This window comes from Echinops telfairi, unplaced genomic scaffold, assembly GCF_000313985.2.
Source record: "Echinops telfairi isolate 266 unplaced genomic scaffold, ASM31398v2 ScPeMD7_7400;HRSCAF=8409, whole genome shotgun sequence".
NCBI lineage: Eukaryota > Metazoa > Chordata > Mammalia > Afrosoricida > Tenrecidae > Echinops > Echinops telfairi.
Genome location: NW_022111300.1, coordinates 37,291,775 through 37,301,699, shown reverse-complemented (window position 1 = coordinate 37,301,699; position 9,925 = coordinate 37,291,775). Strand labels below are relative to the sequence as shown.

The 9,925-nt window shown below is 45.9% G+C and overlaps 1 protein-coding gene across 1 annotated transcript in view; it reads right to left on the bottom strand.

The window, feature by feature from the left end:
- Window positions 1-9,815, bottom strand: part of ME2 (malic enzyme 2) — a 49,397-nt gene extending 39,582 nt beyond the window's left edge. The window contains exon 1 of the mRNA XM_045296050.1: window positions 9,680-9,815. The gene's annotated coding sequence lies outside the window, so the exon portion shown is untranslated. The remainder of the gene's footprint in view (window positions 1-9,679) is intronic.
- Between the last annotated feature and the right edge of the window lie 110 nt (window positions 9,816-9,925).

Genomic DNA, 9,925 nt, shown 5'->3' with positions numbered 1-9,925 from the left:
GGGAGGAAGTAAGAAAAAAGATGAAAATGTACTGATGCAGGCAATTCTACTTGCCCTTCTGTTAAGCTTATGGTCCTGGGAGACTATGAGAAGAGAGAAGTCAATTCAGCTTTTCTCTACTACATTTCTTATAATCTGTATGTTTCCAGTGTTTAAAAACACCAAGCTCACAGCTGTTGAGTCAGTGTGACCCTACAGGACAGGGTACAACTGCCCCTGTGGGTTTCTTAGACTCTTTACTGGATAGAGAGCCCAGGTGGCTTTAAACTGCTGACCTTGCAGCTAGCAGGCCCAAGTGTAGCCCACTATGCCACCAGGACCCCTTGTAAATGCACAGTGGAGATTAAGGGATAAAGGGGCAGAATGCATGTGATCAACCCCTTGAAACAAGTTCAAAGTAATGACAAGGATCTAAACAGTGCATGCATCAGAGTGCATGCAGTTCCAATGGCATGATTACCATCTCAGGGGACACTGAAATGGCATTAGGCTCAGGACAGAAAGATAAAGACTTTGTTTGTAACATGTTACAGGAAAAGGCTTCACCTTTCTCTTCAAAATTCCCACTGCCAAGGAGCAGCCTTGGGACGAGAAGAACGCAAAGCCACCCCGGACACAGCTTGAACTTCGAGAAGCACATCAATCACACAAAGTCTGCTGGAGAGGTGGCATTTGTTTAGAATGCCAAAACAAAAGTCTACTGACCAAGTAAAGGACATCTCAGGAGAAAAGGCCTATCTTTCTACACCACGATTTTTAAAATAAACTTCAAATTTTCCAGTAATTTTAGATTTACACAGGAGCTGCAAACAGCAGAGTTCCTCCCTGAAACTCTTAACAGAAACTTCACCCTATTTCAATTTCCTCTCATGTCTGCCATGGGTTCTTTTAGGGGAAGAACTATGCACCAGGTTGTAAACAGGAACTTTGGTAGCATAGCCCGTTCGGCTACTAACCCCAAGTTCAGCAGTTCAAAACCACCAGCAAGTCCATAGGATAAAGATGAGGTTGTCTGCTGCTGTGGACATTTACAGCCTTGGAAGTCCACCAGGGCAGGTCTACTCTATCCTACACAGGGTCCCTACGAATCAGTACCAACTCAATGGCAGGGAGCTGTGGATGCTTAAAATGTCACCATCAGAAAGACAGGTGCTGGCTTCAGAGCATCCCAAGCCTCTATTGTTTTATAGTGGCATATTTTGCACTTGAAGCTGGGCTTGATTTTCTTTAAAAAATATAGGCTGGTGACTTGTTTTTATGAGGCTCTAAGAATGGACTTTACAATGTAATGTGGTTGTAGACAAGCAAATAAGTGACAGAAATGTATGTGACCCTCAATGGGCAAGACATTTACCAAAGAAAGTGTGCTGACTCTTGTTATGAGGCTATAAATCCCTGTGACCCAAAAGTCACACACACAGTGATGTTGACTAGCGGCAGCATCACTGGATGTTCCACACGTCACTCAACCCAGGGGGCTGTCTGTCAGGTGTGCTGAGTTCATCCTGGACACGGACCCTCTCCAGTCTGCAGGTGCCTACACGGAAGTTGTCTTCTAACCCTGATGCCACTTCCATCAGAAGTCTCTGAAACAAGGTGTGCTTTGCTGCTTCCAGACCACCTGCAAGAGGCTTCTGGTCTCACCACACAGAAGACAGATGTGGATGGTGATCCCAGTCTTATGAGCGGCACGGTGTAGGCCATTCTTAGACCGCTGCCAACGAAGGCATCCTGTCTACCAGACAGACACGAAGCAATCAAGCTCTAAAGAGTGAAAGCATGCACGGAAATAAAATGGCATGAAGGAATGGTTGGAAAGGTTTCTTGATTTTTGAGAAATAAGGTGAAAAGCATTGCACAGGTGGCCAGATCAAGAGAGCATGATGGCTTTGCTCACATCTTCAGGGAGGAACGTTAAGAATCGATGAGAGAAGCCCTGACAGAGAAGGTACAAAACAGGAAGAACAGAGACGATGACTAAGGAGAAGCCAGCAACCCAAGCTCTTCACACATCTATTGAAGCGCTGTGAAATGCTTTCATTTCTGAAGGTCTTCTCCATGTCTGTCTATAGAATGAAACCCGGAAAATCGCACTGAGACCCTTCTAGAGATGTTCCAGCAGCTCAAAGCAACCCAATGACCCGCTGCAAACAGCGGCTTTTTTTGTTTGTTTTTTAACAGTTTTATTGGGACATAATCCACATATAACTATTTTTGGAGTCACACAGACTACTCCGCTATTACTCAATCTCAACTCCCCAAGGCTATCCACCCATCTGCTGGGGAGACGCGGAGCTCGAGCAATTCCCTGACTGTGTTTTCTAGGGAACAGAAAGGCCTATTATTGGAATGATGTCGCGCGTCTCAGTGGTCTCATCATGCATGATGCAAATGCTGCATTCCTGCCCCATCATTTCTCACCGCAGTGCTCCAGGATCGCACCCAGGTTTTCACTGGCTGACTTTTGGACATCAGTCATCAAGGCCTTTCTTCCGAGGCACCTCTCTGGATGGACTCAAACTTTCAACTTTTCAGGTAAGCAAAAAACCAAAAAAAAAAACCCCACAAAACACCAAACTCACTGCCACCAGTCGATGCCGACTCATAGTGAGTGACCCTATAGGACAGGGCAGAACAGCCCCTGTGGGTTCCTGAGACTATAGTTCTTCCGGGAGTGGATATCCTCGTCTTCCTCCTGTGGAGCAGCTGGTGGTTTTGAACTGTTAGCGAGTAACAGCTGCACCAACAGGGCTCCAGCTGCCCATTAGTCGCTTCTACCACCCAGGTATTCCACTGAAGAACCCCCCCCCACCACCACCACCAACGTTATCTCACAGGTAATTGTGATGATAAATGAAGAAACACGGGCAAAGGAGTAATAACATTTAAGACTTAACAAGAAAAGTGTTCTATCACTCAAGTTATTAGAGAATTTTATGACCAAGCCAGAGAATAAGATAAAATGTTATATAATTTTAATAATGTCTTTAAAGCAAGTAAAATTAAGACCAAAAGATGACTTAAGGAAAAAGGAAACCAATCTCTGCTAAAATTGGAACCAGACAGACAGCAGCTGGAGGCAAATAGGTAAAAAAAGGAAAACACAGGTAACTTCTCATATTACAAACACAGGACGGAAGGAGATCTGTAGGACTCATGTGATCCCAAAGGCTCACAGCTGCAGACCAGAAGGTTGGTGATTCCAGTCCACCTGGAGGTGCATCGGGAATAAGGCCTGGTGATCTCCTTTCGAAAAATCATCTATAACAGCCCTACGGAGCACAGTTCTCTTCTGACATGCCCGAGAATCACCATGAATCAGCATCAGCTACACTCAACAACTGGCTACATGTAAGGCTAGCTCACAGAGGTGGTTGAGTCCCCTGACGGGTTATGTGTTGGCGTACTAACTTCAAGGTGTGAAGTTCAGACCCACCAGTCACCAGTTGGGATATGTATCAGCCTCAGGGCTAGCTCTACCCTGGTCCCATGGAAGCCCCAGGCAATGAAGAAAACATATGGGAAAGAAAGGGGTAGGGCGCCCAACGTTGAATAAGTACATAAAACCCAGCCTGCCGCCTGTGGCTCCTGGCCCTGGTGTGGCCATCATCTGAGGACAGGAACCAATCCAAGCAGATTTAGTGCCTGGTCCTTCCCTTGCACCAGCACAGCTGAGAGGGGGGCTCTTAAACTAGGCGGGGAGGAGCTGGGCTCCTGACCAAAATTCTCTGTGGGCTCTTTCAGGCTTGATGACACGGGCACTGACCAGACTACAGCTGGCATTCCACCAGGGAAGCTGCCCTCTCCACACGAAACCAAGTTTCTACAACGAATACCTATTACTTTTATAATGAGGAAAATAGTGCCATGTTAGTAGTGATACTAATTACAGCAACACAATGGTAAGGGAAACAAGCGTATACTTAATAGCTGCCTGGCTAGCCATCCTCTTATACCAGGGCTGGAGAACCTTTTCTCTGCCAAGGCCAGTTGGATATTTATAGCACCATTCACGGGCCAAACAACATTATCAACTTAAAAATGAGCCTGCTGTATTTGGTCAAACATTTAAAGTACTCATGGCTGGAATGGATTCTCTTTGGTGAGGTGGGTGATGTTGGCTGTTGCTGGCCAGATGCTCCCCATCTTGTTGAACCAAACTCACTGCTATCGAGTCAATGCTGACACGTAGCGATCCACTGTGGGTTTCCAAGACTGTAACTGTTTACAGGAGTAGAAAGCCCAGTCTTTCTGCCATGGAGCTAGTGGTGGTTTCGAACTGCTGACCATCGGGTCCGGGCACAACACATAACCACACCACCACCATTGCTTCGCACACACCTGCATTCCCAGCTGTGTAGGGGGTAGGGAGGGTAAAGTCTTGAAGACATCTTTCTGCAGCTGACTCTGGCTCCAGTGCTCTTTCAGTCCTTTCTGTTCCCAGCAACCCACAGGCAACACTTACAGGAAGTGACTATCCGTTTGGTTTGTTAACTGACCACCTGGGCTTCTGGCTGCTCAGCCCTCTCTGGCACTCAGTTCTGGGCAGCATCGCCCACTGCAGGTGGCGTCGGGTGGTGCTCTGCACCCGTCCTGTGGAGGACCTACACTGTCATTATGTTCAGCTCCAATTTCATTGTGTCCCTTGTGGTGGAGGGGGCTATTATTGAAAACTAAGTCCTGTGGATGGTCATCAAAAGGTGTTTTGGCTATCAATCAAAAAGCCATTATCGGATATGGCAGAGGTCCTTGGCAAAGGACCCAAGATGGCCTCCATTTAACCAATCCTCTAACTGTGACATGCCAGGGTGTGGCAGGTGAGTGTTTTATAGCAGTCCAGTGTTTTGAGAGCAATGAAGAACAAATTTGAAGGACACGTGATCTCTGAAGCCCATAGAACAGAGAAATAATGACACAAGGAAAGAAACTAAACGAACCAGATGGAGATGGGAAGTGCAAGGCCACTGGTGCTGGAGCTGCTTTCCCTGTCCGAACTGGCTGGCAATCGCCAAACACCTGGGAATGACCAATTACCAGAAACTAAAAGTAGAGAGAGGGCATGACTCGCTGCCACCTGCCCAAGGTCTGCAGTCAGACGGACCTGTGTTTGACTCGACCTACTTACTCACTGCCAGGGAGGGGGGTCCTTGCTCACAGCACCCCTACAGGGCAGAGTAGAACTGCTCCCGCAGGATTCCTCAGACTATACGTCTCTCTTGAGGGAGCCCTAGTGATGTAGAGTGGTGAAGTGTTGGGCTGCTATTCGCAAGGTCAGCAGTTGAAAACCACCAGCTGCTCCACAGGAGAGAGAAGAGGCAATGGGTCTCGTAAAGTTAGTCTCAGAAACCCACAGGGGCACGTCTGCCCTATCCTATACGGTCCCTATGAGTTGGAATCCACTCGATGGCAGTTGAGGCTGAATTACTGAAACAGTTATGGGAGGAGACAGGCTCATGTTTCCTCCCCAGAGCAACAGGTGGATTCAAACTGGTGATCTTTTGGTTAGCTGACCAATGCTTAACCACTGCAATGCCAGGCCTTCTTCGTTTGACACTGGGCTCAGCTATTCACCAATCTGCAATCAGCCCAGACACTCAGAACTCCCAAAGGACAGTCTCTGAACTGGTATTAGTCTGGATACCTTTCTCCCCAGTCTCTGACCAAAGGAAGGAGCCCAATGATCACAAGTTGGCAGCAGGTCCAAGGACAGGCTTTCTGCTCCCCTAACCATTTACAGGCTCAGAAACCCATGGGGGGAGGGGGCAGTTCTACTCGGTCCTAGAGTGTAGCTATGAGTAGGAACTCACTTGATGGCAGGGAGGTTTTTGGGTGACCAAGTGAGACAAGCATGAGCGATGTAGAGGTTTTTCACAGCACTCAGTATCTGTTTCTATGCTGTGATCAAGAGGACCCGCGTGGCTTTCTGGTAAGACACACCCTTTGTTATATGGGTGTGGACAGTGGCGTCTCATCTTCTTGTTTAAATTCTGAACTATGACAAAAGGAAAAGGTGGTCACCTCACGTATCAGTAAAGTTCAAATGTCTAGGAACCACTGGCTGAAAACGTCTCTCACTTTTCTCTTCAACAGAATGAGAGGAGCAGACCGTAGCTTGCAGAGTTGTGCGCAGTTAATGGTGACGTGTGGGGACTATCAAGCCCGCCCAGCTTTATCATCATTAAAAACTTAAAAATAGCTTGATTACTCGACCTGCAGGTGACCCCGGCTGTCTGGCACAACGGTTGGAAAGCAAGCTCTGCCTGGGAGTCAGAAGGCAGGGATCCAAATCCTGCCCGTGCCATTTGCTAACTCAAGTGATCGTGAACAAGGCGCAACCTCCCCGAGACCTGGTGATGGAGTGGGTTCGGTGCTGGGCTGTCCACATGAGGTCCGACCCCTGGCAGCTCTGAGGGAGGAAGATGGGGCTGTCTGCTCCCATAAAGATTTGGTTTGGGAAACCCAAGAGGGGCAGTTCTACTCGGTCCTCTGGGCTGGTTGGCAATGGGTTTATTTTCCCTGAGTTTCAGTTTTCTCATCATGCAAATGGGGGCGAAAAGCCAGTACGACTGGGTTCCAGGACAAAGAGCTGCTTTCAAACGTAGATCCTCCACATACAGTACAGTGCTTAGCAGTGTCCTGTAACAATCCCCCAGGATGGACTCGATCCCAACTTGAAGGAACACTACCAGTCACAGCGGAACTGCCTCTGGGTTTCCAAGGCTGTACATCTTCACAAGGGCAGACTGCCTCATCTTTCTCCCACCGAAAGGCTGATGGCTTTCAACGGCCGACCTTGGGGTTAGCAACCCGACGCATGATCCATGCATGACACCACCACGGCTCACTTCAGTGGCCTACAAGCATTCCCAGAATGTTGGTCATTAGAAGCATTACTGCCATTAGCAGGACTGGAATGAGGCAACCAGAAGGTGCCTTCTAAATTCCTGCCAGTTTCTGCGTCAACATCTCAAGTGACATCCACCTGAGACGTGGGAGACACACATGACGTCTCCATTGAACTCCCTCCGACCCCTGACCAAGGACGTGAACTAGCCTTGCCCTCAGACAGCGTGCATTAGAAAGTGGGCTACAGCAGACATTGTTAAGTTACATTTTTCATCTTATCGTTTCTTTTCCCTTTGGATCCATTTCTGATTCGGTCTAGTTTCTAATCTTCTTGCTTTCTTTGGGGTTGCGGATTTTCTGTGTTGATTTTACTGTTTTTGTTGGGGCCTGGGGTAAGATTTTCTTTATGTGAAATAATGGGCACAAGAATGAAGAAAATACTCTAAAATTGCAGTGGTGACAACTGCACGACTCTTTTCAATAGATTTAAACCACTGAAATGCATGGTACATGAATTACATGTCAATAAAACGGTCTTTAAAGGTACATGAGGAGAATCACGGTACATGGTAACTTAAAATATTTCAACTTAAATCTCTAGGTTAACAATAAAAACGTGGATAGTGCATCAATCGACACAGTGCTGCCGTGAGTTGTCCTGAATCAGAATTGGCAGCTAATGACACCAGAGTCTTCTGTTAGCTGTCATCCTAAATAACAGCTCAAATAAAACCCCAAACTCACTGCTATCAAACTGATTCTGGCTCCTAGGGACCCCAGGTAGAGAACTGTCCCCGTGGGTTTCTGAGACTGCCATTCTTTATGTGAGTGTAAAGCCATGACTTTCTCCTGGGGAGCGGCCATAGTTTCCAATTATTGATCTTGTAGTTAATAGGTCAATGAGTAGTCCATTGTACCACCCAGGTTCCTAAACAATAGCTCTAGAACTAAAACTGTTTCCATTACTTTTGAATTTTGTTCACATCCATTGAAGTATCAAATATAGCCGTGTAACAAAAGTGCTGTCTTTCAAAGAAATTAGTTAACTTTTATGAAACCAACAATTCAATTCATTGCCCCTGTTCTGACTCATATTGACCCGTTAGGACAGAGCAGACCTGCTCTTGTGGGTTCCAAGACAGTAAATCTTTATGGGAGTAGAAAGCCTCATTCTCCTCTCAAGGAGTAGCTAAGGGTTTTGAACTGCTGACCTTGCAGAAAGCAGCCCAAAGCTTAACTGACTATGTCATAGGGCTCCTCTTTTATGAAATAGTTATTTTTTTCTAAAACTAAAGGTAGGGTAACTTTTGTTACTTATTGTGCATCTTGTCCTCTAACATTTCCCCTCCTGTTAGTGGCATTGGTATTCTAAAACCTGTCAGGCTTGACTGAACTTCACCAACATAAATATCACTAATTTTAGTTTACTTTAGTAGTTTAGACCAGCTTACTTTAATATAAAATGAAATATAAATTATGCATGAATGGCAGTATAGTAGTTTTAACTTTCAAAAGAAATCCTCAGATAACAAATTAGGTTTTTCTCCATGGATTTTTTTCAATGTATTTTCATTAAGAAACCTTTTAAAAGACAAAAACATTACACATGAATGCCTTTTGTGGGTGAAAGTCTTAGGCAGGTTCTTTCTCAGGAATACCCTTTGAGCAGATCACTGTTCTAACCAGGCTTCTGGTTTCCAAACCTAATTCCCAAGCCTTAGAGCAATCATAAGAGAGCCAAGTACAGGTTCCACATCAATAGTAAGATCAAGTTAAACTTTATCATTAGCATTATTATTTTTTGTACTCCTGCAGGCCAAGTTGTTGCTGTAGGGCAGGGGTCCTCAAACTTTTTTAACAGGGGGCCAGTGCATTGTCCCTCAGACCCATTGGAGGGCCGGACTATAGTTAAAAAAAACAAAAAACTATGAACAAATTCCTATGCACACTGCACATCTTATTTTGAAGTAAAAAAACAAAAGGGGAAAAACATCCGGCAGGCCACATGTGGCCCGCGGGTGGTAGTTTGAGGACCCCAGTTGTAGGGGCTACAGAGTCAATTCCGGCTCAGAGCAACCCTATGCACAGCAACAGGAAATGCTGCCCAGTACCGTACTCCCAACTGTTCTTATGTTGACTCCTAGTATTGCAGCCACTATGCCAATCCACCTTTGTGACTGCTATGTATTTGTGTGTATATATATATAATGCATACACACATGTATGAACTAGTTCTAGGAGTTCATATAACTACAATAGTTACATAAATGGTGATGCTTTTTAATTTTGAATATAACTTTCTTCTCTTCGGATGCTTTAAAAATGAGCATTGAAGGTGCACCTTACAATTAGCTTAACAACGTGAACTATGATTAAGGAACTTAGTGTTCAAGTGGGGGGGAGGGCAGGGCAAGGGAGTTGGCCACACAAAGTCAGATCTCCTAGGCCTGGCACTTGAAAATTCATCGTGGGCAAGCGGTGGCGACCGGCTCTCATGCCTTCGTTTCCTCCTTTGTAGACGGGAGTTGCTAACATACCAACCTCAAAAAGTGTTTTGAGATTAATCACAGAGAACTTCGCGGTGTCCTGACCATTAAACAATCTAAATTTACGATGATGATTAAGAGGCACTACGGATGTCAGGGTCAATTGCAGCACTAACAGAATCCTCACCGCTATCAACTATCCAACTTGGAAATGACTGCCACGGGCATTAAGATGGTAAATTAGGAGACGACAATGAGAAAACATTTCTTAAGAAAGAACTTCTGTGGAGGCTGTTATTCTGATCCTGCCTCTGACCCAAGGTTAACACAAATTTTCTATACTTTACCTTCAGAACCAGGGAAGTGAGTTAAACCCAGGCTGACCAATTCACACAGCATCAAAGACACCTGCCGATGCTAGTCCGCAGGTGCCATTTCAAACGAACGGGCGGAGCATTTCCAATCGTAGGAGTTTCAGGCCTGCCACGAACTCCTGCCTTCGAAACGCGGAACAAACACGTCCTGATACAAGGAAAGCCTCGTTCATGCCACCAACTCGTGCTGGCTAAAAAAGACACCTACTTCCTAAATGG